A 22,889-nucleotide genomic window follows, 5' to 3' on the forward strand; every position below is an offset into this window, starting at 1 on the left:
ATTAAGAAAAATTGTTCAGAAGTTCTGGAACAAGAAGGTAAAATAGAAATAGGAAAAAAAAAACACCAAAAAACAAACAAACAAACAAACTACAATTTACAATCTGAAAGAGATTCCAGAAAGAAAACTTATAGGAATGTCATACCTAAGTCTCATAATTCTCAGATTAGAGAGATATTTCAAGCATCATCATCAGCAACAACAACAACAATAAAAAACAAACAAACAAACAAACAAAAAAAAACTGTGGATAAACAAAAGTGGTAAGGAAATTGCAGGAATGCCCTTCAATTAGAGAATGATTGAACAAGGTATGGTATATGCTTACGATAGAATACTATTGTGCTATAAGAAATGATGAGTTCAGTGATGTTACAAACATATTGAAAGACTTGAATGATATAATGAATAGTAAAATGAACAGAACAAAGAGAACATTGTATGCAGTAACAGCAATACTTTTTAAAATTTTATTTTTATTTTATGGAGTAAAACATTTTTATAACACAGTACGATAAAAAAAAATGATTGCACGTGAAACAATTCTACTATACATAACTTGCCATTCCTTTCAAATGTATACCAAAATCAGAATGCAAGCTTCTTTTTTCTTCCCTATCCCCTTCTACCCTAGATTCATTAGGTCTACTATTAGACCCCAATAGGTAGATAGATAGATATGTTTTATATGTAAAATTATTCTATACATATTTCTATTTACCAGTGTTTTCTCTGGATTCAGATAGCATATTTCTTCAAGTTTTCTTATCTACAAAATTATTATAAAGAATGACTTTGAGGTAATATTAACCATTAAAAATACCCAAATTAATTATAAGGGACAAATGAAGAAAGATAGTATCTGCATCCAGAGAAATAATTGATAAATGGAAGTATGGGTCAAACAATTTTACATATATATAAGTCTTTGTTTCTAATAACGGCCATCTATAGGACAGAGAAGGCAAGGGGAAAAGAAAAGAAAAAACAGAGCCTTACATGATACTTTTGTTGTGTAGTTATGTAGTAGTATATTTGTAGTTCCATGTATAATCATTTTTACATGTACATGTACAAGCATGGAAATGCTTGTTTCAAGTGAAAAGAAGCACAAAGAAAATGCATTGGAGTGAGAGGTTTAGTGCCAACTCTTGAGAAAAAGGAAAAGGATAGTTTGGTTGAAATATAGAGCAGAAGAAGAACAATATATTACAAAATACATCTAGCATTGCAGGTGTAAGAAAATCTGTAGAGGACTTTAAGTTCCAAGGTGAGCATTTTTGGTTTTTCTAAATTGAGAATAGATAGGAAGGGGAAAGGTCTTTTCCAAAAATCAATTTATTTGAAACAATGCCATATATTATTTCACTAAATTCTCAATAACAACAGAATTATTTCCAATATAGAATACTTAAAAAATCATTATGGAATGGTATGTGGTTGTTTTGCATGGATGGTTTGCTAATTAATAGCTCCCAGGGGCACAATTTATAATAATTACATTCATTTATAAATTACTTGATATTTTATAACAACATTAGCAATTTTATGGAACAAAGCTTTTTTCAACATACTGGGAAAAAAGAATAAGCAACACTTAGAGCAAAAAGACATTGTTAATCTTTATTAAATTTGGTCTAGATGTCATTCTATTAAGTGACTAATACCAATTTTCATTAAAAAAATATTTTAACCGTATTAATCCCAATGGCAATATCTGAGACATTATTGCTACTGTACATGTTTAGATTTGTGAGTGAAGTATTGAAGAGTATAGGCATTTCCTTTCTGATCATTCCCTGCCCTGGAATTAAAATATGCCACCACCAGCTAAACAATTGAAATTTCCCCCAACATATTTTAAAATTAAAAAAAAAAAATCAAGTTTTATATACATGTGGTTAACTGAGCTAGAGATTCCTTTCATTCAATTATTTTACATCCCCAAAAGTGTCTTTTTAAAGATAATTTAAGTACAAAATTTAAAGAACCAAATACCAAGATCTAAAAATTGTTTTAATAGCTATGTAGAAGGAATTTCCATTCCTGCTCCATAAGAACTATAGAATTGAAACCAAAGAGGAAGCTATTTGCCACAGTGCAGGAGAGAGATGATAAGGCCTTTTCCAAAACTCAATTTATTTTTAAATAACACCATATATAATTTACAACCAAATTACTTAAGAGCAGATTTTTAAGAGAAACATTAGTTAAAGTAGTAGTGTGTAGCCAGTTCAAGTGATACCATTGTTTTTGGTTTTATTCATCTTCTAAGTACATTCCTTGAAGTCTTTAAAGAAAGGCAGTATGTACTTCAATCCCATTTCTTTGTTCTGAGCAGTATCCAGAATGAGGCTGATGATTTTAATATCTCTGTCTTTAATTGGCTCCCAAGTCAAGACATCATTGTCCTGATGCAGATGATCTTCTTCCTGAAAGAAGGAAGAACAACAGTTTGCTAATAGGCACTTAACTGTATGTTCTTTCATTCCATCTCTTATGTCTGAGAAAGTCTAGCCCATCCCATTTTAGAAATATATGCCAATCAGAATGATTTTCCCTTATTATGACTGGTGTAGTACTTAGCTACTCCTAATGCCTTATTGACTTGAGGTGCTTAGTAGATTTTAAATTTTTCTCTGAATTTGTTTCATTATTGATGGTTAGTTCCAAACAAAGATTTTTTTTTAAACAATTTGAGGAGCTAAGCCAGGAGGACATTTTGCCTGGAAGGGGATGCTCATTGAAGAATTCTAGTTCTACTGCTGGAGCCAGAAAATCATACTTTTATCCCATAACTACAGGAATAGATTCCTCTAGTTAGTAGTTAACCATGCAGTGATTAGAGAATTTAATTCCCCAAAGTTCAGATAGGATAAGGAGAAATACACCTAAATCTAAATTTTGATAATTTTTCTTTTATCTATGTGGGGAGAACAGAAGTGGAGCCCCTGTGAAAAAAGGTGGGGTAAGGAAAGTACATGCAGGGGAGTGTCTCTCAGTTGCAAGTGAATGCCCAGTGTTCATAATGAGATTGGGAAGGGCTAGCTGCTAAATCTCTGGCAAGAGAACTTTATTAAACTTCACTACTTGGGGTGTACTGGAAAGTAGTGGGGGAGATGGGAGTAAATTCAACTAGAAAAAGATATGTCAGATCTAAAATAAGATTTAAATATCAATATCCTCGGGGGGTGGGAGGAGGAGAAAGAGCATGTGATTTTTTTTTAAAGTGAGATTCTAAGTAACTTTGAAATTAAAACTTCTCTCATTATCTGCTGTTTAAGACTTTCTCACTGGCTTTCCCAGATTCAGTCTGATCTGGGATGAATACCTCTTTCATCCAAGTAAGACTGACCTTTCTTGAAATCTTTCCAATCCAATTTGAGCTGGAGAGTCATTTTATTCCCTCAGACTCTATTCAGAGACTTGGTTTAATGTGGTTTTCCAGAGCAACTGAGAGAACTCAAGCAGCTTCCTGGCTTCACTTTGCCATCTTGGCTCCACCCTTGGAACTCTCATTAACCTAGTTACTCCACCTCTGATTACTTCTCCCATTGGCATTCACCTTATTTGTACACAGTTCAGTCTCTCTCCTAATTCTCCATTGGCTGGTCACTATAGAGCTTACATCCCATCCAAAATGCCTAATTTCCCCATGTAAGTGTGAGTTTTTCTCCCTGGTCACATCTGATAGAAAAAAAAAAATTACATGTATACATATATATATATGACTTCCCTCTATAAATTTTGTAACCTTTTGTTTTCATTTCTTAGGTTTCAGTTTAATTTATCTGCATTTCTCTAATTTAAGTTTCATAACTCTGTGGAAACTAAATCCTCATCCAATTCTCACAACTAGTACTACTAATAAAATGGGGAAACTCACAATTTTGCTGTTGGTACAAAGTGAGTTTTATTTAACATATTACTTAGTTATCACTTATAAAAGTATGAAATTATACATATTAAAAAGTAGTATGTATTGGATTTGCACCTTTGGATCAACTTAGTAGCATTAACCTTTAGAGGCAAAGACTGTATTTTAACTTGGGGTTAACAGGCCATACAAGTTGAATGCTTGCTTTAACAAGCATTTTTTTTTAAAGCTGGGATTTTAAGTAAACTCTCATATATTCACTGTGTGTGTGAAACTCCAGAATCTAGTTATTCTTATTTTTTTTAAGAATATTAAGTGAGATGTTCCTATAAGGTGCTCATTTTTTATTATTCTTACATGAGAAAAATGATAATAATTTAGCCCTAAGCTGTGATTAGTGTTAATTTGCCACTTGAGGCAAACTCTCCTAGGATTGTGCTTTGATAATGTTCTGGATTTTTATTTCAGGTATGATTGTCTGCATTGCATAATCTGCATTAATATTCATTAATCCATCAGTCTGCCATTCAAGAGAAATGCCCTGAGCTGAACAAAGGGCGTGTAGTCTGAGAATAGCTATAACGGGATGTCAGTGCCTCAGAAAATTGGAGGGATGAAGAAACAAAATTAGAATTCTTTTCACTAAATTTCCTCATTGTGATATTTTCTTGCTCAACAAGAAATTATCCTACTTAGTTATTTATGCACCTAGCTTTGATTCTCTGTAAATAATGTAGAACTATACTATTTGATTGACTGATTAAATATGATATATCTGAAATCAAACAGTGCTGAAGGAATTTTCCTCTATTATGGCTTATGTTAGATAAGTTCATACATTTTTTAAAATTGAAATTTCCTATTATCAGGGTGGTTGAAAAATGAAAGTTTTATTGTTGCAAAACAGAATCTATTAATTAGCATATTAGTACAAAATGTCTGAGTTATTATAATAAAATGGAAAAATGAAAGATTTTATTGTTTTTATTTGAATTTGTGGTCAACTCCCATCTCATGAGCAACTAAAGTAATTCTTGGGTTTGTTACGTTATAAATCCATGTATGAATTTGGGCCCTTGATTTATCTTATTCTTTCAAAATGAGATGAAAATAATACATATCTCCCCAAATGAAAAACAGGATAACAATGTAAAAGTTTGAGGAAATTATTATAATTTTATCTACCTATATATCTATTTTTCTGCAGTGCAAAACTTTGAGAAAGCACCAAGATCAACCTGTTGGAAATCTAAGGAGTAGGATATATGAGCAACTGGCTTCTAATGTTTCCACATAAAAAACAAACTTTGAGTATTTTTTAAGAATAATCTTTTTAGAAATGGATTAAGTATTTTTACATGTAAAAAGGCATTAATAGTTATGAGGATTTTAGTTTCCTGGTCATAATCTCCCTGGCAGTATTAAGAAACAGAACTTTTTAGAGTATAAGTAGATCAATTATATCTGAAAAGATTTTACCATAGGAAGTAATTACTGACAGACTAATCTGATTAAATTTGTCATAGTTTGCTAAATTATGCAAAGTGCTATAACTAGCAGGTTTTCCTAATTTTATCTAAGGAATCTCTGCAAGTGACCTTGCCTGAAGATGGCCACAGTAATGCTTTCACAATTCTGTCTTGATTCATACACAGCTAGTTGAGAGATACACAGATCATGCTTGCCATATCCCTCAAGATCATGGATATTACAAAAAAGACTGAGATACTCAAAACTACTGCTATGTTGTGTTTATTCACCTGTTGCAACTGTACTTGTTATATTAATCTTGAATGATCTGTACTTGTTATGGACCTGTTACATATTTTTTAAGCTATCATATATCATTTCGGCTTGAAGCAATGCCAATGTAGGAACTGATGCCATTGTACTGCCTGTTTGATGAGTCATGATTTGCCCATAGTGTTTATGGAAATTCCCTATTATCAGGGTGGTTGAAAAATGAAAGTTTTATTGTTGCAAAACAGAATCTATTAATTAGCATATTAGTACAAAATGTCTGAGTTATTATAATAAAATGGAAAAATGAAAGATTTTATTGTTTTTATTTGAATTTGTGGTCAACTCCCATCTCATGAGCAACTAAAGTAATTCTTGGGTTTGTTACGTTATAAATCCATGTATGAATTTGGGCCCTTGATTTATCTTATTCTTTCAAAATGAGATGAAAATAATACATATCTCCCCAAATGAAAAACAGGATAACAATGTAAAAGTTTGAGGAAATTATTATAATTTTATCTACCTATATATCTATTTTTCTGCAGTGCAAAACTTTGAGAAAGCACCAAGATCAACCTGTTGGAAATCTAAGGAGTAGGATATATGAGCAACTGGCTTCTAATGTTTCCACATAAAAAACAAACTTTGAGTATTTTTTAAGAATAATCTTTTTAGAAATGGATTAAGTATTTTTACATGTAAAAAGGCATTAATAGTTATGAGGATTTTAGTTTCCTGGTCATAATCTCCCTGGCAGTATTAAGAAACAGAACTTTTTAGAGTATAAGTAGATCAATTATATCTGAAAAGATTTTACCATAGGAAGTAATTACTGGCAGACTAATCTGATTAAATTTGTCATAGTTTGCTAAATCATGCAAAGTGCTATAACTAGCAGGTTTTCCTAATTTTATCTAAGGAATCTCTGCAAGTGACCTTGCCTGAAGATGGCCACAGTAATGCTTTCACAATTCTGTCTTGATTCATACACAGCTAGTTGAGAGATACACAGATCATGCTTGCCATATCCCTCAAGATCATGGATATTACAAAAAAGACTGAGATACTCAAAACTACTGCTATGTTGTGTTTATTCACCTGTTGCAACTGTACTTGTTATATTAATCTTGAATGATCTGTACTTGTTATGGACCTGTTACATATTCTTTAAGCTATCATATATCATTTCGGCTTGAAGCAATGCCAATGTAGGAACTGATGCCATTGTACTGCCTGTTTGATGAGTCATGATTTGCCCATAGTGTTTATGGAAATTCCCTTAATGTAATCTAAACCTGACTTTCTTGTCAAGAGTTTAACTCTGAAAAAAAAAAAAAGCAGTAAAAAGAGATATGTGGAAGTGGGCACCCTAGCACTTGAACACCCATAGAATAACTATACTGAACTGCCTTTGAATTGTACAATTTATCACTGACTAAAGTATCTTTTTATGGGTTTTCTTATATGTGTTCTCAGAGCAATTATGTATTGTTTATTGTTATGAGTTCAAATGTTGGAATTCTTGTTCTTCTCAGAACACAGCCGGTTTAGCTTAGGGCCCTCCGAGTATCTCCAAATCCAAAGGTTCTGTCCTTTAGCCTCTGCCTCTGCTTTCTTCAGCCTCCAACAAACACAGAGATGGAATGTCTCTCTTGTCTCCTTCTGGGGAGCCCAGCTACCAACTACAGTGGTGTGAGATGAAGATGAATCTGGTTGTCCACTGAACTCTCCACTCGTAGATTTATCCTCTGAAAACTCTTCGTCTGCCACCAGCCAGCCAAGAGGAAAAATGTATTCTGGAATGGCTGTCTCGCCTTATATGTGAATCTTCTGAGAGAATGGGATTATGGGTTTTCTCCCATAGTGCTCTCTGGCCCAAAGAGCTTTAAGGGAGGTGTGAACTCCCTTGAAGTTAGAAAGTTTACTTTGTGAAGCTGGCATACTTGTGAACTCCAATGAGTAAAGGTGTGAACACAAGCCTTGTATTAATTAGTTCTACTTAGTACCTTGTTTCAGGTTCTGGCCAAAATCTTCTTGTAAGATTAGATCAACTCTAATTAGTTAGCAGTTAGTAAGGATTCCAACATCTCCCCCTTTCTTTTGTTAGATGAAAACACCAAAGGAAATAGGAAATCTAATCAGATTAGTGGATTTCTAAAGGGGTACACATAAATCCATCAATATGGGCCAGAACTTTGTAACAGATATACATGGTATACATAAATCCATCAATATGGGAGGCATTATACATAATTTACATAAGCACATAGCAATATAACACAGGCTAGTAGTAATGTAACAACATGAATCAACCTGAAAATTTACACATGTCCATAAGTCCTAGAAATAGTCCATAAGGAATCCATTGTCCATTAGTTCATGTGCCAGGAATCCAATAGTTCCTTTAAGCCCTGAAGTACTGCAAAAGTCTCATCAACAATTTTTCATCTTAAGGAATCCAATGATTCTCACTGGTTTTTCAAGAACTAAAACAGTTTCATCTTGTGTTAGGAAATCCAATGATTCCTCAAGATTTTAAAAGTCTTTTTAACAGTCTCTTTGTCAGCTATGGTCTTTCAATGGTGAGCACAATCAGCAACAGAACCACCCAATATTTCTTGGGTCTTCTCCTTTGTTTCAAGGGTCTGCTCCATCTCTCTGCAATGGACAAGGCGAATGCGGCTTGTCGGCACCCATCTGATTCCTTCTCCACATGTAGAGATGCAAGCAAATCCTCTCCCCCAAGCAGTTAACCTATCTGGTCCCTTCCATTCACCACTTTCTGGATCTCTCCACATCACCTGGCGATTATCTAAAGATAGTGGAGCTGCTCGCACTGGACACTGCTCTTCTGGTGGGTTATAAAACCTGTCTGCTGGAGCCAGTGCATCTTTATCAAAGATTAAAAATGTATTCTGGAATGGCTGTCTCGCCTTATATGTGAATCTTCTGAGAGAATGGGATTATGGTTTTCTCCCATAGTGCTCTCTGGCCCAAAGAGCTTTAAGGGAGGTGTGAACTCCCTTGAAGTTAGAAAGTTTACTTTGTGAAGCTGGCATACTTGTGAACTCCAATGAGTAAAGGTGTGAACACAAGCCTTGTATTAATTAGTTCTACTTAGTACCTTGTTTCAGGTTCTGGCCAAAATCTTCTTGTAAGATTAGATCAACTCTAATTAGTTAGCAGTTAGTAAGGATTCCAACATCTCCCCCTTTCTTTTGTTAGATGAAAACACCAAAGGAAATAGGAAATCTAATCAGATTAGTGGATTTCTAAAGGGGTACACATAAATCCATCAATATGGGCCAGAACTTTGTAACAGATATACATGGTATACATAAATCCATCAATATGGGAGGCATTATACATAATTTACATAAGCACATAGCAATATAACACAGGCTAGTAGTAATGTAACAACATGAATCAACCTGAAAATTTACACATGTCCATAAGTCCTAGAAATAGTCCATAAGGAATCCATTGTCCATTAGTTCATGTGCCAGGAATCCAATAGTTCCTTTAAGCCCTGAAGTACTGCAAAAGTCTCATCAACAATTTTTCATCTTAAGGAATCCAATGATTCTCACTGGTTTTTCAAGAACTAAAACAGTTTCATCTTGTGTTAGGAAATCCAATGATTCCTCAAGATTTTAAAAGTCTTTTTAACAGTCTCTTTGTCAGCTATGGTCTTTCAATGGTGAGCACAATCAGCAACAGAACCACCCAATATTTCTTGGGTCTTCTCCTTTGTTTCAAGGGTCTGCTCCATCTCTCTGCAATGGACAAGGCGAATGCGGCTTGTCGGCACCCATCTGATTCCTTCTCCACATGTAGAGATGCAAGCAAATCCTCTCCCCCAAGCAGTTAACCTATCTGGTCCCTTCCATTCACCACTTTCTGGATCTCTCCACATCACCTGGCGATTATCTAAAGATAGTGGAGCTGCTCGCACTGGACACTGCTCTTCTGGTGGGTTATAAAACCTGTCTGCTGGAGCCAGTGCATCTTTATCAAAGATTAAAAAATTAATGGTATAGAGAACTAAATTTAGAAGTTCTCTAGGGTTACCCGTGGCTCCCCCTTTCTTTTGTTTTTGGAGGAGTGTCTTAATGTCTCTGTTTCTTCTTTCTACTATTGCTTGACCTTGAGGATTAAAGGGTATGCCACTAGTGTGTAAAATCTTATACTGTGCTCAAAAGTGTTCAAAATGTTTGGAGGTATATGCCGGTCCATTATCTGTTTTTATTTCTTGCGGCACACCCATAATTGCGAATGCTTGAATGAGGAATTCAGTGACCACTCGGGCTGTCTCTTTTGCTGCTGGTATGGCAAAAGTGAATCCTGAAAAGGTGTCTACCACAACGTGGATAAAAGACAGACAACCAAAAGATTTATAATGGGTCACATCCATTTGCCAGATTTCATTGGGTCTCAAACCACGAGGGTTCTTCCCTGGAGGCAGTGTAGGAGCGTGGAAGGGAAGGCAAGCTGTACAGCTTTTCACTATGCTCCTAGCTTCTTTTGTAATCCCAAACTGTAAGTGCAAAGCTCGAGCAGCCTGATGGTATTTAGAATGGGATTCCTGGGCCTCCTGAAATAAAGGCGTACTGGCCAACATAGTTAAAAGGCTATCTGCCTTTGAATTTCCATCAAAAATAGGACCTGGAAGTCCACTATGTGAGTGGACATGCAGGATATAAATCTTTCCTGGATGCTTTCTCACTTGCTCTTGAAGTTCCTTAAAGAGCTGATATATATTAGAAGCTGCAAATTTTATTTGGGCTGTGGCAATTCTTTGTACCACACCTACTGAATAGGCTGAATCAGATATTATATTTATGTCGCCTGGGTAATAAGTGAGAGCTAGCATGATCGCATATAATTCGTTCTGCTGAGTGGACTGAAAAGGAGTTCTGACTACTCTTTTTACGGTTAAATCATGAGAGTATACAGCACAAATATTTTGTTTGGCTGCGTCTGTAAAAATAGTTGGTCCTTCAAGAGGAACCTTAGAAACCTTCTCCTCAAAAATCCATTGCCAATTATGCAGTAGTCTGGTTATCTTTAATGGAGATCCATGTGCAAAATTTGGAGCCATGGCCAATAAAATTTGCCACTCTGGGATGGTTTCACAGCACACATTAATTTGTGGATTTGTATAAAAGGTGTATATCTTGTCAGGTCTTGTCCCAGATAATTGTACTGCTCGCTTAATGGCCTTTAATAGAATTCTAGCCACAAGCACTGGGTAAGGCGTAAGGCTTTGTTCTGGTTGTGCTGGGAGGTTCACCTGCTCTATCACACTGTCTCCTTGATGAAGGACTGCTGTGGGTGCTTCTTTCGTAGCAAAAACTGATATTTCCAAGGGTTTTTGAGTTACTCTCTCAACTACATTGGATAAAGCCAGTTCAACTTCTCTCAAGGCCTCTTGAGCTTCTTTTGTAAGCCGGCGTGGTGAATTTAAAGCAGTGTCTCCCCTTAGAATGTCATATAGGGGTTGCAATTGATTGGTAGTTTAACCTAATACTGGACGCATCCATTGGATATCTCCTATTAATTTTTGGAAATCATTTAAGGTGTCCAATCTCTCTGTTCTTAAAGACAGTTTTTGTAGTGTAAGTGTCTTAGGATATATTTCATATCCTAAATATTGAAAAAGAGCATGCCTTTGAATTTTTTCTGTAGCGATATGAAGTTTGTAGTATCTTAGTGTTTCTATGGTTTTTTGTAGATATGCTTCTAGCATTTATTCCTCAAGTGCACATCCCAATATATCATCCATATAATGTAATAGCATAACTTTTGGAAATGCTTTTCTTATTGGAGCAAGAGCAGCAGCAATATACATTTGACACATAGTGGGGCTGTTCTTCATTCCCTGTGGCAAAACTGTCCATTCATATCTTTTATAAGGCTCAGCTAAATTAACGCTGGGCACTGAAAAGGCAAATCTCTTCATATCCTCCTTATCCAGAGGAATGGAATAGAAACAATCCTTGATGTCTATAACCCAAAGAGGCCATTCTCTAGGAAGCTGAGTAGGAGATGGCAGTCCAGGCTGAAGAGTTCCCATAGTTTCCATCTGTTCATTCACTTAACGAACATTAAGTTCTTAAATCAGTGAGCATCCTCCATTTTCCCGATTTCTTTTTTACAACGAACACTGGTGAATTCCAAGGACTTAGAGAAGGTTGTAAATGCCCTTGTTCAAGCTGCTCCTGTACTATATCTAATAAGGCCTGAATTTTATCGCTACTTAAGGGCCACTGTTCTATCCACACTGGTGTATCAGTTTTCCATTGGATAGGAACAGGTGAAAGTGTTGGCAGGCCTTCAACAGCAGCCCTGCTTAAAAAACCGAAGTACTCATTTTTAACCCCAATTGTTGTAAAACGTCTCTTCCCCACAGATTGATGGGGAGTTTTTCAACTATAAAAGGAGTAAAAACTCCTGTTTTGCCTTCAAAAGTCCATCTCATAGGGACAGCACTAACTTCAGCTGCTATTGATCCTCCTACTCCAGACATATAGGTGTCTGCTTTAATCTTTGGCCAGTGACTGGGCCAACTGGCACCTCTAATGACTGTATGATCTGCACCTGTGTCTACCAATCCTTCCAATGGTAGGCCATTTATATAGATAGTGAGCATAGGTTGGTCAGCCGTTACAGCTGCTGTCCAGTATATTCCTGGATGTTGTGGTCTGGAGTCAGAACCTGGGTGACTATCATGAGGCTGCTTATTAGGATTCTGTATGAGTAAACCTGATGCTACTACGTCTCCTGGGTGATAAGTCACACATTGTCTACCTGTATTAGTGACTGGGATATTATCTACACATTCTCCAGTTTCCCACATCAGTGTGTGGATGGACACTGTTTTGTACATACAAGAAGGTGAAATGGTCAAGCCTACTGTGCCTGGAGGTAGGGGATCCATAGGCTGGAGAGGAACAGATTTCACCTCTCCAGGGGGTATCTCAGTTGTCCCAGCTGCATACAGCTCTATTCTCCCCAATTGTAATTCCCTTCTGCCATCAGGTTGCTTCCTGGCTGGTTGACTGTGTAATCCCCTTCTCCCATCATATGGATTTCTGGCTGATTGGTCATGTCTGGGTACTGGACTTCTAGGCACTCTCTGGGTGTGCCATTGGCTGCCATCGTGCCCCAAGTGTTTTTTGCCTTGGGCCCTGGGGCTGGGCCCCTCATCCCGTTTCCCTGAATCTGTCTGCATTCTGAGGCCCAATGGAAGCCTCTGTTGCATTTTGGACATGGGGTTTGGGGTCTTGTTCTCCCACTTTGTTTTCCCATTCTATCTCTATACCAACATTGAGCTTTCAGATGTCCTACTTTTCCACACTGAAAGCATCTACGAGTCTCTCTGGAAGTCCCTTGCCAAGAGGGACTCTGTCTTCTCATGTTTGGATTTTGGGAAGTCTGCATCATAGCCTGGCTATAAAAGGCACCTGTGCCCACTGTGGCACAGCGTCTTATGAGCTCCTCTAAAGGAGCATCCTTGCGCAGTCCTAGTATAATTCTTCTGCAAACCTCATTAGCATTTTCCTTAGCAAGTTGCCTTATCAAAATGTCTGTTATTGCATTTTCTCCATTTGTTCTTCTGATAGCTGTCTGCAAGCGTCCCACAAAGTCAGCAAAGGGTTCATTTGGCCCTTGTGTTATTTTTGTGAAGGCCCCCCCTTGTCGTCTTTATTGTGAAGAGAAGCCCATGCTTTGATAGCATTATCAGCAATTTGCTGATATGCTGCTACAGAATAACCAATTTGTGCTGCGACATCTGCATAAGGACCTGTACCTGTTAGTAGGTCACAGGTGATTGCCGTATGAACTCCACTTTGACTATTTTGTTGGGCTGGTATCCTACAGAGCTCACTATATTCAGAAAGCCACAAGTAGTTCTGTCCAGGTTCTAGGCATATTCTTGCTATCGATTTCCAGTCATTAGGGGTCAAGATTTCAAAAGACAAATTTTGTAATAGCATCTTAATATAAGCTGATGTAGCCCCATAAAGAGTGCAAGCTTTTTTCAGGTCTTTGAGGATTTCTATATCAAAAGTGAGTATCTTCTACTTTCTTGACCTGAAGAATTAAACTGTTGAATTACAGGAAAAATGTGGTGTTGAAATTCTGATACATTTTTCCCTTCTTCTCTGGCCTTAATTAGTCCCTTTTGCAATCTACTCATAGGAGCAGCTGGATGCTGGGGGGTCGGTGCTGGATGCTGGAGAGGTGCTGGATGCTGGGGGGGAGGTGCTGGTGCTGTCACTGCCCCCCCCCCCAACCCCTCCTCCCTCCAATCCGGAGGGTGGAGTTGATGAAGGAGAGTCAATTCCCTGCTCCTGAGGTGGGGCTGAGGCTGCCTAAGATTCACCCCACCCTTGAGCCTCACTTAAGTCTCCCTGCCCTGTGGGGATATGGCCATTAATCTGTTCTTTGTCTTCCTCCTTTATCTCAGGCTTCCCCCTTTGGCTATTCCTAGAGTTTTTTCCTTTTCTCCTAGAACAAGTACAGTATTTTAAGGCCATCTGTATTGTATTGTATAAAAAGAATACTTCAATGGAAACTGAACGAGGACTGTTTTCATTGTAATATGCGGAGAGCTGTTGACCAACCAATGCCCAGTTGTTTAGAGAGATTTGCTCTTCCTCTAAGAACCAAGGGGAGGTGCGTTTTAATGTAGCCAGAAGTCTAGCTGCCTGTCCCCAAGTTACAAGTAGCCCTTGATCTTCTATCAGCTTAAGCAGGCTTTCTATAGCACCACTCCTGGGTGGGGCTGGGGTTTGTGGGGTTGGGGTGGGGATGGAGAATCTTTACCTAAGATCTGTCCCATTTTTGCGGAAAAAGGTTGTACTCACTCAGTTCCTAGTCACTGGAGACTTCTTCAGTGAAAGTAGGGTCTTTGGTTCCCACGCTTGGGCGCCACATGTTATGAGTTCAAATGTTGGAATTCTTGTTCTTCTCAGAACACAGCCGGTTTAGCTTAGGGCCCTCCGAGTATCTCCAAATCCAAAGGTTCTGTCCTTCAGCCTCTGCCTCTGCTTTCTTCAGCCTCCAACCAACACAGAGATGGAATGTCTCTCTTGTCTCCTTCTGGGGAGCCCAGCCACCAACTACAGTGGTGTGAGATGAAGATGAATCTGGTTGTCTACTGAACTCTCCACTCGTAGATTTATCCTCTGAAAACTCTTCGTCTGCCACCAGCCAGCCAAGAGGAAAAATGTATTCTGGAATGGCTGTCTCGCCTTATATGTGAATCTTCTGAGAGAATGGGATTATGGGTTTTCTCCCATAGTGCTCTCTGGCCCAAAGAGCTTTAAGGGAGGTGTGAACTCCCTTGAAGTTAGAAAGTTTACTTTGTGAAGCTGGCATACTTGTGAACTCCAATGAGTAAAGGTGTGAACACAAGCCTTGTATTAATTAGTTCTACTTAGTACCTTGTTTCAGGTTCTGGCCAAAATCTTCTTGTAAGATTAGATCAACTCTAATTAGTTAGCAGTTAGTAAGGATTCCAACAGTTTATGTTTACAATGCCTCCCTTGGTTCAAGGAACTGATTCTTCAAGTCAAGTACCATATTTATGGGTAAAAGAGATTGGAATGATGCACTTGAGGAAAGAGAACCAATACATGTCTGATGGGGTTCTACACCATGGGTATAATGTGTCTAGTGTGGGGAATTATTGAACTTTCTTCTGAGAGTGTCCAAGTAATTCCATTTTTTCCAGTATTATTTTCTGGAAAAATACCAGAGAATTTTTAGGAATAGATTGGCCTGTACTTTGATCCCATTTCTTTGCTCTTTGCAATACCTGCAAGTACATACCTGGCTGAATGTCTTTTCATACCATCTCCTTATCTCAAAAATCATTTCCCTATGATGTAAAAAAATAATGGATGAGCTTAGGGAATAGCCTACACCCTTTTAGAAATACTCATCTATCAGAATTGTCTTTCCCTTAGTACAAAATAAAAATAGGTGGCTTGAATTTGGTGCCTGGGCATTCTCAACTCCTGTTGTATTGAGATGCTTAATAAACTCCTTTTCATTTTCTTTACTTAAGTTTGTTTCACTATTGAGGGCAAAGCCTGAGTGAAGATTTTCTTCAACAATAGTTTTAACCTACTAATCATTTACTATTATCACTGCTATATTTTTGTACTTAACTCCAAACCCCCAAAATCCTCCATAGAGAATGCGCTAAAACTCTACTAGCCTCTAAAACAAAACAAAACAAAAAATAAAAAACAACCACAAAAAAAAACAAACCTAAACTAAACAAAACAAACAATAACAAAGCCTGCAAAAGGGTTTTTCATGTCTGTCTATAGATACAAATCCTGTACCTCATCCTAATCAGTTTACTAGCTTAAGGTACTGCTTTGAATTTTATTTTTTGTTTACTTTTCATTTTTATTTCCCTAATCTACTTTCTTCTTTCCTCAAAGCATAAGAATATGAGAGACAGTAAACTTTAATCCATGTTATAGTTGATTCTTCATTCCCTTCATTTTTAGTGTGAATGATCAATCTAATCACTTTTTTTTTCTTCTCCATATTCTTTCCCTTGTTAATCTCTTCTGCTCTCTGGGGTTATTATTTCCATCTATAATGATATTCTAAAATCAATATATTCAGCAGCAATTTGTCTTTAACCTCTAATTATCTGACAGCCATCTCCTCCTGGTTGCCAAAATATTACCTCAAATTCAAGATATTAAAAAATGAACTCACCTTCTTTTTTCAAAATCTATCCATGCATCCAACTTTTCTATTTCTTATAGCTTTCATTCATGCATATTCAAATCCTTGGAGTCAACCTTGATTCCTTTTTCCTTTAAGAACCCACATTTGGTAAATTGCTAAACTCTCTCAATTTCACCTCCATAACATTTCTTGTATTTTTCCCAATCCCTCAAGTTATATCATCAGTATCTTAGTTCAGGCTATCATCATTTTTCATATGAATTGTTTAAGTAAAGTCCTTTACTCCATTTGGGTAGGAAAGCCCTGCCCAATACTTCCTTGACAGAGCTGACAGATCTGATCATGTCATTTCCTGTATTAAAAACTTTTCAGTTGTTTTTATTATCTTTAAGGCAAAAAATAAATTTTTAGGTCTGGCATTCCATACCTTAATCTATAGAGCCTTATTGCTCTCTTTCATTTGCATATTACAGCCACTCTGAAACTATTTTCCTAAACTTGACATGCTACTTCCTGTTGTAATCTATATGTATAAACTGTCTTCTATTCCTTCAATTTACTCTTTCCTCATCTCTGCCTATCAAAATCCTCCAAGCTTTGGGTTCAGGTGCTTTATTCTCTTTAACTCCACAAAATTCTCTATTTCATCTAGGATTTTTAATTTGTTATAATAAAGTCTATATTTTAAAATGTTTACCTGTATACATATCTTTTCCCTCAATTTGAATACAAGCTTGTTTAGGGCAGTGACTAGGCATTTTAAATAAATTATTCTATGGATGAAATGGGTATAACCAAACCCTAAAGTAAAAATTTTGTCTTGAGATATACTAGTTCTCCAACAAAAGACACCCATCTACCAGGCCAGAAATTCCTCAAAGGAACAAAAAGAACAAAAGCCTATATATAGTTAAACCACAAAGGAGGAGAAAGACTCCAGACAAAAGGAGATGGGATGGGAATATTGTTAGAGTTGGTTGATTAGATAAAATACCCAGACCTCAAGGACTAAGTAGATTCCTGAAATCAGGGAAGCTTTGAAGTCTCCCAGAACAGATGTTAGCAGATAGGAAATTCTTATGGTGAGGTCATGGGGTGTGAGGGGAAAGGGAGAATTAGGGTAGAAAGTTCTTTAATTGATGAGCTAATGCTTAATAAAAGAGGAGGGAAATTGCTATCCACAATTCCCATTGCCTAGAAAACTCTTTTGCACATAGTGGGCATTTAAAAAAAATAGTTTCCTATTAGATTCCTAAATCTAAATATTTCCATAGTCTGAGACAAAGAATGAGAAGCCCTATATCTTTATGTTCTTGGCATGAGTATTTCTATCTTTAAAATATCTTTTTTTTTCCTCCAATGTCAATTAATAGTTAATTAACATTCTCTGTCCTATATCTAAGATCAGCTAAGATCCAGGCTGTTTACTTTCCATTATTCCTTGATTTCTTTCAAAGTATATCAATGAGGAGATTATTTGAATGTATAGTTCTTTCTGATGAAAGCTGTCAATCAATTTACTCTTCCCTTTCATAATTTCTAGAAATAAAAAAGCTTTTATATCTAGTGTGTATTTTAGATTTGTAACCTGTGGTAATTTTACAATGAGAAAAATCATGCATTTTCATTCTTTAGGGCGCTATAGTGAGGCAAGTATAATAAGCTACTTGAGGAAAATAATAGAAAATTAAAAAAAAAAAACTGTGAAAGATAAGTTTAATCAACAAAGAAGTGATCAAGGACAAAAAAAAAAAGGTGAGGTTGGATACCTCTGTGCCAAATCTTACTCCTTTACATCCCCAAAATTTATTATCACAAACTTAATTAATTGAAGGGGGAAGAAATAATATTTCCTATAAGGCCCTGGAAAACAAAATTTCTTGAAAAATCTCTGTCTCATGCTTTTGTGACTCTTATGTCTTTAGCTGTATTCCCTACACCAAAATCCTTATCCTGGAACATGCATTTGACATTGTTGACTTTATAGAACTATTCTATTCTATTTCTATTTCTTCTCCATCTCTTGTCATGGTTATAAAAGTATGCCTTCCATTACAACTCTAGCCTCCTGTTTAACTATCCGTTTTGTTGTGGACCAGATTGGAAACACTTTAAAGAGAGTAATGTTGCCAGATACCCATCTTAAAAAAAAATCAAGGAATATGATGTTATTCATTCAAAAATAGGTCTTTCTTTTTAAAATCCAATAAGATTTATTCTACATTTTTATGTTTTTTTCCCCCCTAAGAAGTTAACTACCATGTGAAAGCAATGTAAATTCAAAGATCCAATTATGCTTAAGAATCCTAATTTAAATAGCATGGAAATGGCTAATTTATTAAGTACATCATTAATAGTTGAAAGCCCTTTCTTCATATAGTAAGGAACATAAATAAATAGAATAATGCAATTTTAATGCCTGGAAGCTACATTTGAAATTTGCCTCACATTAATAATTCTTGCCTTTGCAGAATAGTCTTACTTATTACCATCATTCTATGATTATGAGCTCCTTCACAAACCATCTCAAACTCTTGTCTCTCACCAAAAAAAAAAAAAAAAAAAAAAAAAAACAAACAAACAAAAAAAAACCTACATTGTTCTTACTACATCCACTCAATTTTTAGCTACTTTCAGAATTTATGCAATCAACTTATATTTGCAATACGAATGAACAAATAAAAGCAAACAAAAAACTCCATTAAATTCTTGTTTTAATCTAAGCACTGTGATACATTGGTGTTCTTCACAATAATTTGTAGGAGATAGCATAGTGCAAAATAATAAACTGGAAGTCTGAAGACTGAGTTCAAATTCTGTCTTTTCTTACTTTGTGTATAACCAAAATAATTTTCTGCTTCCTTTATTTTAAAATAAGGTATATTTCCCTTAATTGTAAATATAAAATTAATTATATATGAAATAAATAAAATCTGAAGTCCTTTCTAATTAAAAGAAAATCTATGATCCTATTCTCAGTAAGAAATTCTAAATTTACATCAATAATGCATTCCCAAACTATCTTTTGTTAGCCATTTATTCATTTAGATTTTTTAAAATATGTGAAAGAGAAGATTCCTTGCCTCAATTACTACCTAGCCTTAATCACTGAATGAATATGGCTCCAGTCAAACTGAGCCAAGGTCTCTTATTGCATCAGTGCCATCTTCAGTCATCCCGAACCATATCTAGCCACCAGACCCAGATGGCTCTAGAGGGAAAAGGGAAGCACGTGACCTTGTACAGATCTTAACTTAAATCCAATTTACTTGCATATCATGGCCTCACCTCCCTGAAGTCATTGTCCTTTTAGAGAAAGAAGGACAAACAACTATGTCTATGAGTGGAGCTATTCCACTGGAGACTCAACTAGACAAACTTTCTCCCTTCCTTCTTTCTTTACCTCCTTCCTTCCTTCTTTTCTTTTTCATTGCTTAACACTCTCAGGATATCTTAAGGCTTGTTGACTAGTTCTTTCTCAATGTCTGTGCCTTAAATCAAAAACTTGGTTTTGGTTCTCTGGTTAACAATAAGACCCATGACTGAGGTCCTGGTTCATTGCTGAGGTCCTGATTAACTCAGAGTGAATGTAAATAACAATAATTTCTGTTTTGGCCACATAGCCTAGGAGTCTTCCCCTCCCTTGTTTATTTAGTTATTCAGATTTTTTTCAATTTTGCCTCAATTGCTACTTAGGCTAAATCACTGAAAGGGTATGACCGGTCAAAATGAGACATGTTGAATATCTTAGCTTAAAAAGGCCAAACTTTCTCATTGACTCCAGGGTCATCTCCATCTTGTGATCTGTATTTGTCCACTGGATCTGAATGGTCCCAGAGGGGAAAATGCATAGCCCTCCCTCACTTAAATCCAATTCACCTGCATGGCATGAAATCACATTCCTGATGTCCTAGTCCTCTTCAAAAATGAAGGATAAACAACAACAATAGATAACCAAAGAGGACCCCTTACATTTGGGACTATAATGGACTAAGGAGTTAGACAAATCTTTGGGATAAATGGTTTCTTATTTCTAAGTTTAAGTTTTGCTCATATTTATATTGTTTAAAAGGTAGATAGAGACATCTCTTGTTTTATATGATGTTCTTTTATAAATAAATCCCTCTTCTATTGCCCAATGCAGTGAATAACCCCTTGAAGAATAAATAAGAAAAAAGGGGTAAAATAGCAACTTCACAAAGTTATGTAATATCAGTCATGTCAAATAGAATGTCCATTGTTTAATCCCCAAGGACTCCACTTTTGCCAAGAAGTAAGGGAAGAAAATTTTTTCATCCTTTCACTGGAGGCAATCCTGAACATGAAATAGATTTAAATAAGGTAGAGTTGCACAACGTTCTCAGTCTCACTCTGTTCCTACATCATTGAAGTCTAGTGGTAGGATAAAAGTAAAGACAGTTGATGATGGCCTGGGATATAGTAGATATCCTTAGTATTTTCAATGCTTTACCAGACTTTAAGAGATTCATCATGGCTACTTCAGCTTCCTTCAGGGCCCTTTGAACAAAGTTTTCTCATCTGCCTTCTTTTTGGGAAAAGTCAACATGTGTGAGATAAATATGCTCCTAATTCAGTGATAGGCTTGAGGTCTGTTGGTTATGCAAAATCTGGATCAGCCCCTCTGCCATGTGACATAGAAAATTCCAGAGACATGATTTCTGTATAATTAATTATTTCATTAATTGTGCAAGCAGATGATTAATAAAAGAAGTGAATCTTTTCTGATCTGCCATCAGATCTGATATATTTGATATGCCTAATCTGAAATGCCAAATATCCCTCATGGAAATGATTCAACATTTATATTTCTTAGGAAGAGTAGTGGATGTTCCTGAGAGTGGCAATCAATCCTTTTTGGCTAACCATTAATGAGAAAAATGATTGTTATAATGAGGCTTATTCTTTTATTTTATTTTTAAAGCTTTTTATTTTCTAAACATATGCATTGATAATTTTTCAACACTGACCCTTGCATAGACTTGTGTTTCAGATTTTCCCCTCCATCCTACCCATCCCTCCTTTATATGGCAAGCAATCTAATATATGTTATACATGTTAAAATATATGTTAAATCCAAAATGTGTGAATATATTTATACAGTTCTCTTGCTGCACAAGAAAAATCAGATCAAAAAAGAAAGAAAATGAGTAAGAAAACAAAATGCAAGCAAGCAGCACCAAAAAGTGTGAGAATGTTATGTTGTGATACACATTCAGTTCCCACAGTCCTCTTTCTGGGTGTAGATGGCTCTCTTCATCACAAGAATTGGAACTGGCATCAATCATCTCATAGTTGGAAAGAGTTGCATTCATCAGAATTGATTATCCTATAATATTGATTTTGCTGTATAAACTGATCTCCTGGTTCTGCTCATTTGATTTGGCATCAGTTCATGTAAGTCTCTCCAGTTCTCGCTAAAATCATCCTCCTGATCATTCCTTATAGAACAATAATATTCCATAACATTCATATATAATAACTTATTTAGCCATTCTCCAACTGATGGACATCCACTCAGTTTCCAGTTTCTTGCCACTACAAAAAGAGCTACCACAAATATTTTCACACATGTAGGTTGCTTTTCTTCCTTTAAGATTTCTTTGGAATATATGTAGGCCCAATAGAAATAATCTGAGAAGTGTGCAGTAGAGTCTCAGGGTTATCTTAATTCGCATTTCTCTGATCAACAGTGATTTAGAGCATCTTTTCATATGATGAGGAATGGTTTTAATTTTTCATCTGAAAATTGTCTGTTCATATCTTTTGACTATTTATCAACTGGATAATGGTTTGAATTCATATAAATTTGATCCAATTCTCTATATATTTTAGAAATGAGGCCTTTATCAGAACCCTTAAATGTAAAAATGTTTTCCCAATTTATTGCTTTCCTTCTAATCTTGTCTGCATTAGTTTTGTTTGTACAAAAACTTTTTAACTTAATATAATCAAAATTATCTATTTTGTGCTCAATGATCTCCAGTTCTTTTTTTTTTTTTTTTTTGGTCACAAATTCCTTCTTCTTCCATAGATCTCAGAAGTAAAATTTTCTATGTTTTTTCTATTTTGCTTATAATATCATTCTTTATGTCTAGATCATGAACTCATTTTGACCTTATCTTGGTATACAGTGTTAGGCATAGGTCAATGCCTATTTCTTCCAGACTAGTTTCCAATTTTCCCAGAACTTTTTGTCAAATAGTGAGTTCTTATCCTAAAAGCTAGGGGTCTTTGGGTTTTTCAAACACTTGATTGAAATACTTATTGACAGTTTTGTGCTGTGATACTAACCTATTCCACTGATTGACTGCTCTATTTCTTAACCAATACCAAATGGTTTTGATGACCGCTGCTTTATATTATTTATAGTTTTAGGTCCAGCATAGCCAGACCACCTTCAATGACATTTTTTTTTTCATTAATTCCCTTGAAATTCTTGACCTTTGTTCTTCCAGATGAATTTTGACATTATTTTTCCTAGGTCTGTAAAATAATTTCTTGAGAGTTTGAGTGGTATGGTACTAAA

The 22,889-nt window shown here is 35.9% G+C and overlaps 1 protein-coding gene across 1 annotated transcript in view; it reads right to left on the bottom strand.

Annotated features, from left to right (window-relative positions):
- Positions 1-257: 257 nt before the first annotated feature.
- NETO1 (neuropilin and tolloid like 1) overlaps positions 258-22,889 on the bottom strand; it is a 323,874-nt gene continuing 301,242 nt past the window's right edge. The window contains exon 11 of the mRNA XM_051970541.1: positions 258-2,432. The gene's annotated coding sequence lies outside the window, so the exon portion shown is untranslated. The remainder of the gene's footprint in view (positions 2,433-22,889) is intronic.

This window comes from Antechinus flavipes, chromosome 1 (genome assembly GCF_016432865.1).
Source record: "Antechinus flavipes isolate AdamAnt ecotype Samford, QLD, Australia chromosome 1, AdamAnt_v2, whole genome shotgun sequence".
In the NCBI taxonomy this organism is placed as follows: Eukaryota; Metazoa; Chordata; class Mammalia; order Dasyuromorphia; family Dasyuridae; genus Antechinus; species Antechinus flavipes.